This window comes from Canis lupus, chromosome X (assembly GCF_011100685.1).
Source record: "Canis lupus familiaris isolate Mischka breed German Shepherd chromosome X, alternate assembly UU_Cfam_GSD_1.0, whole genome shotgun sequence".
NCBI classification, from domain to species: Eukaryota; Metazoa; Chordata; class Mammalia; order Carnivora; family Canidae; genus Canis; species Canis lupus.
This window is the reverse complement of record NC_049260.1, coordinates 113,148,257-113,154,288: the sequence shown is the minus strand read 5'-3', so window position 1 is coordinate 113,154,288 and position 6,032 is coordinate 113,148,257. Positions and strand designations below refer to the sequence as shown.

Sequence of the window (6,032 nt, the reverse complement as noted above, 5' to 3'; positions counted from 1 at the left end):
GACCCTGAGCTCATGACCTGAGCCAAAGGCAGACTCTTGACTGGTTGACTGACTGACCACCCTGGATGCTCTTTCCTTTCGTTCTCCTTTTCTCTTTCATTCTTCTTTTCTGTCTTTGCTTCAGTCTCTCTTGTTTCATACATTGATTTTCCTCACAGTAATAAATAATAAAATATTACATTTACTGCTCTTCCAGTTGTGTTTGCAATCATGTTCACAAACCTTCTCATAGGCAAATATGTTAATTATCAAAAGAATCCTAGGAATAAAGTGCCATCACCAATCTGAATTTGTGTATGTGAAAAATCAAGCTCAGAAAGGCTAAGTAACTTGTCCAAAGCCCAGACTCAGCATTCAACCCGGGCAGAAACAACTGGAAAGTCCTTGATCGTGTCACTGAGATGTCTACTTGTATCTGAGAACCTCTCTGCTCTGGTATGTTATTTTGTTGTGCAGGCAGTACTTTAAGAACTGACTGGTGGAAAAAAAAAAAAAAAAAGAACCGACTGGTGGTAAGCATTTTTAAGGTCAGCATGTCAACTACATTTTGTGTGTAATGTTTGTAAGGTATTCTACAGATGGCCCCATCTGTAGAATTATTTTACCTGGAACTGTTTGAAAGATAATGAGGAAGCTGATTTCAGCAAATATGTATACGAAAAATATTTTCTTATTAGGTGTCTATCAACTACAACAAATTGTTTGGGACGCCTGGGAGGCTCAGTGGTTGAGCGTCTGCCTTCCGCCCAGGGCGTGATCCTGGGGACCTGGGATCGAGTCCCACGTTGGGCTCCCTGCATGAGGCTTGCTTCTCCCTCTGCCTGTGTCTCTGCCTCTCTTTCTCTGTATGTCTCTCATGAATAAATAAATAAAATCTTTAAAAAAAAACAAAAACAAATTGTTCATGGTGCTACTTATAGTTTGATTAAATTGAAAATTCAGTTTGGGTGTCACAATCATGATGCTACTTAGAAATAGTATTTGAGGAGGAGCCTGGGTGGCTCAATTGGTTAAGTGCCTGACCCTTGGTCATAATCTCAGGGTCGTGAAATTGGGCCCCTTGGCAGGCTCAGCACAGAAAGACCCTCTCTCTCTTTCCTTCTGCCCCCCCACCCCGATAAAAATAAATACATCTTAAAAAATAAACAAGAAATAGTACTTGAGGGTATTCTGCTATGTGTTTCCATGTCATTTGCCATCGAAGGACATCATTTCGCAGAAAATAAAGCCATAAACATACACTGGTCTTTTCAGTCAGATTCGTCTTGCTTCCATGTTGGCACCTCTAGGATGACATAATTTAAGAGAAATTCTCTGCTGGTCGTGTTGCAGGGTTGCAGCGTTCTTGTCTCACGGAGTCAAAGAATGAATCTCAAGAACACGAAAGGGTGAAGTGAAGTGAAAGTTTATTAAGTGAAGGTCAGAGCAGAGAGGAAAGAGAAAAGCTCTCTGGCCTGAGAGGAGTCCCAAGGGGCTTCCACTGAGGGCTTTTAGTGGCAGTCTTTTACTGAGAACTGGCTGGGAAGCTTGTGGCCTTGAGATTCTTGCGTCATCCCTTCTCTCTGGTTCTGCTCCACCTGCCAGGAATAGATCTGGAGCCCCGTCAGGGGACCCAGGGGCCTCCTATCGCTCCCACCTCTCCCTTCACCCTTTCCCTCTTCATGGTGCAGGACCTGTGGGCAGAAAGAGCCATACTGGGATTGTGAAGAGTGAGTGATGGTATATTTTTTAATTAGTGGGGTTGAGGGACAGGGCAGGTCTCCAAGGAATCCAGAAGGAAGTCTTTCAGGACATGGAGGGGCCAGCTGCTGCCAAGATGAGGTGACTTTTCAACATGAAAGTACGAAGGTGGCCACGAGTTGCCTGAGGACGGTCATGCTCTGGGTGTGTTGGGGATCTATCAGTGGGCTGCAAGCTGTAAAGAGATTTTAATTGAAATGACTTTTCTTTTGCCTTTGTTTCCCACATCAGTAGGAGCCATTCTAGAGTTTTCCTTGTCCCTCGTGTATCATATCAAGTCCAATAGCCAATTAATTCCTATCTCTCCAGTTCATCCTCCCTTTTCTATCCTGACTGCTATCACCCTAACCTAGGCCCCATTGCCTCTCTCTGGGACTACCAAAGTGGTTGCCTAACTGGTCTCCTGGTTTCTAGGATTGTGCTACTCCAGTCTGATCTCCACATGCTAACCTAAGACCTTTTGAGAACCAAAGCTGATCCAGTCTGTCTTTTTCTTAGAAGAAATCAAGTTTTCATAACAACTAAAGAAAAAATAAACCCAAGTTCCAGGGCATAGCATACAGCGGCCTTAAAATACGACCCAGACTTTCATCTATTTCATTCCTTCTGCATACCAACTATATGGGATGGCATTCTCAACTTTTCTCCCTGAGAGACTCCTGGAGTTTCAGCATTTTCTTTTTGAAGTATTCCCTGATATCTCCAAGTTGAATTGATCAATCGTTATTATCCCATAACTTATAGTAAGCTATTATCATAACCACTGTACTGAATACAGTTTATTTGGCACCAGTGAGCTTTGCGGGCAAAGCGTATATGCATTATTGGCTTATTAACGTAGAGCCAAGCACAGAATCTTGTGTGTCAGTTAACTATCAGTAATGTTTATTGAAGTTAAAGAAAAAGGCAGTGTAACATGGAATTTAGAATAAAATGTGAGCTGACTCTATTGAAACCAATAAATCCATCCCCAGAAATCACTAAAACTCTCTTCCGTCTTTCATTCCTCTTTTCCTCTTTATCATCCTTGCCACATCCCTGATTTCAGTTCTCGTCATCTCTCACTTGGGTTATTTTTTTTTTCCTCAGTTGGGTTATTAAAATAACCTTGTATCCTCCATCCAGTTTTTCTCCTTCTTCCCCGAAGCATCATCCACGCTGTCAGAGTGATCAAACCAAAACAGTTTGCCCCTGTTAGTCTCCAGCTTTTCACACACCAAGCAGCTCGCCACTAGCCTTTGGATGAAGTTCAAACTTCTTAGCTTGATATAAAAGGCCCTTCAAAACTTGGCTATGGTATATATGTTGTAATCTCCTGTAACTCTTCCAAATATACAGTACTCTTTCATGGCTCTGACTAATATCCCTACGATTCTTTCACTCATCCTTCAAAGTCCAGTATAACTGGACTCCAGTATAATAATACTGTATTTATTTATTTATTATACTGGAGTATAATACCTCCTCTCTCTTAATTTCTTTAACCGCCATTCACTTCGCCCCACTCAAGAAGAATGAATTGTTCCAAAAATAGGTTTTACACACATCTCTTATACCATACCTTGCACCATTGTAGTTGTGTATGCATCTGTCTTTCTCCATAGACTGTAGATGACTGGAATCCAAGGGCTGTGGATTACCCAGTTTTGTCTCGAAATCCAAGTTTGGAGTCTAGATGACAATCAGAGTTTGTTGCATGTCAAATGGGCCCGAATTATTTGACAATATATACTATAAGATGGTAGGTTACAGGTTATATAAATACAGGTTATGTAAATATATATAATTATGGTATATACTATATAGCTATGCCAACTGTATATTGTAAAATGTCTATTAAACTCTTGTGAGCAATCCATTTGGTTGTACAGAGTAAAATCAATGCTGAAATATCTTGAAGTATAGGATATACCTTCCAGGATAGCTCAAATTCATACTCTTTATTAATTTTATGTAAATTGTTTTATCTCTTCTATGCCCCATCCCGTAGACTACGTACCATCTCAGAAATCCAGTAATGTGGTTGTTGCATGACATTGGATGGAGTAAAAGTATCATTTGTAAATGGACATTTTAATCATGAACACATGGCATATCCTGAAATATTTCTGTCCCTTTTATCTTTTTTAAAGATTTTATTTATTTATTTGTTCATAAGAGACACACAGAAAAAGAGAGAGAGAAAGAGAGAGAGAAAGGCAGAGACACAGGCAGAGGGAGAAGCAGGCTCCATGCAGGGAGCCTGACATGGGACTCGATCCCGGGTCTCCAGGATCACACCCTGGGCTGAAGGTGGCACTAAACCACTGAGCCACCCAGGCTTCCCTCTGCCCCTTTCTTTTAAAACTTGTACAAGGTGGTTAATGCTATCAGTGAAATTTTAATCATTGGTTTATTCAACCGATATTTGTCAAGAAATTACTTACGGTAGGTACTCATGTAGGTTTTATGATATAGCATAAATGAAACTACATTAGCCTCTGGAGCATATACTAACAATAAACAAATATTATTCAATAAGATATTATGAAAAATTTTATGAAGGAAAAGTCCAGGGTGTTACGAATATATGTAACACCTCTGAACCTCAATTTTGTCCTTTATAAGTACGCAGAGTACTTTTTAAAGAGTAATAATAATAATACCAATTGCTATTTATAAAAATCCCTCTTATCTCTGTTTACTGTTCACAAATATTTTCACATCATTTATTCTTTCAACAGATATTTATGGAATGTCTCCTCTATATCAGGGACTGTCCTAAGCACAGTGAATATAATGGTAAAGCCTAACTCACTTATTAATTAGTCATACGAATATGATGAGTGCTATGAAGGATATGGTCCCTGCCATCACAGAATATGTAGTGTGTTAAAGGATAATGTTGAGTACAAGGGGCAATCTCAAAATAGCATGATAATTTAGCATTGGAACTTTAATGAGGAGGAATTTAAAAACACTTCCTAATAAGGGTCGGTCTGTCCTTTCATTAATTATGTAGGCACTGTATGATTCTCTGGAAATCCTATATGCTCTAAAATCCCTTTCCCAATTAAAAGCCCCATTTCATCTATTTACAGAACTCAGGTAGCTATCTGATAGAAAGCAGTTTGATCAGATCAATTTAAACTATGGTATAAACAAATCAATTATCAGCCCTTCCAGAGATGATTGTATTTTAAAATGATTAATTTATACTTTCAAATTACTACATCTCTAATGGTGTTCAGTGTGGCTAAGAACATTTTAGGAGTCAGGAGAATCTCTAAGAACCCCCACATTATGTCTAGAAGATAATCACCTTCACCGCCTGCATAGGAGGCCAGGGCTTTAAAAGAAGGAGGGAAATCAATTGAAAAGAAATTCACATTATATATTTATTTTTTAAAGAATATCCCGTTGTACCCTAGGTTCACTCTCGAGCCCATGTCTACCATTAGAGTCGTGCCCGATTAGAATGGAAGACCTTGAAGAACACTGCAACATCCACAAAGAAAAATCCACGTTAAGGCACTTGAAGGTCCACAAAGGAAAATTCAATTTACAATCCCTAGGTGCTATTCAATAGCCTTGGAACAATTTCCAACAACAATGGCTGAGATACTATTGGGTCTTAGAGTAACTCAGCTAACCAAAAAAATTAAGCCAAACACCTGATTCCCCCAGCAGCCTAGATAATTGGGGTTTTATGCTACATTAACAAAAACATTAGACAGTTATTTCCCCCATCTGTTTCCTTGTTCTAAAACCCCCAGCAAAAGTCTTTGTAGTAGCTCTTAAAAATGTTCCTTGAATTTTATTCCATTTCCGTGGTTCTTACCTAAATTGTCTTTGCTGACATTGTTGCCTTAAATGGTGATGTTGCGTCCCACGCATTTTCGTCATTTCATTTGTGTCACATTCCCTTTATTTCTTCAGGTTACAAAGGGAAACTCTCCACACCATATCAGAAATGATCATATCAGATCAGCCTTTAAAATATTGGCATTCTTTAACGTTAAACGTAATTCGTCCATTTTTGACTATTTTTTAGAAATTTTCTACAGTGTGAATAAGTCTTCCATAGCTATTAAAGAATAGTGTTCAATAAATTAACAATTTAAGATGCCTCACATTTTATCAGCAAATCTGGTCAGCTGTGTGTCTGCCAAGGAGTTATGAAATCAGTAGCAACGGCAGCTGCCACAGCAATAGAACTTCATGTTCCTTTTTCCTAGCATAGATTGAAGAGCTGTTTTTACCTTCGGACACAAAAACTGGACAAAGGATTGTAAGAACCGAGTGAGAAATTT

At 39.1% G+C, this 6,032-nt stretch overlaps 1 long non-coding RNA gene across 1 annotated transcript; it reads right to left on the bottom strand.

Annotated features, from left to right (window-relative positions):
* Positions 1-1,389: 1,389 nt before the first annotated feature.
* Positions 1,390-5,800, bottom strand: LOC119868240. Its single transcript, XR_005386020.1, has 3 exons — positions 5,561-5,800; positions 3,302-3,411; positions 1,390-1,915 (listed from the first exon to the last, which is right to left on the bottom strand). It is a non-coding gene; the product is annotated as an uncharacterized LOC119868240 (long non-coding RNA).
* Positions 5,801-6,032: the final 232 nt, after the last annotated feature.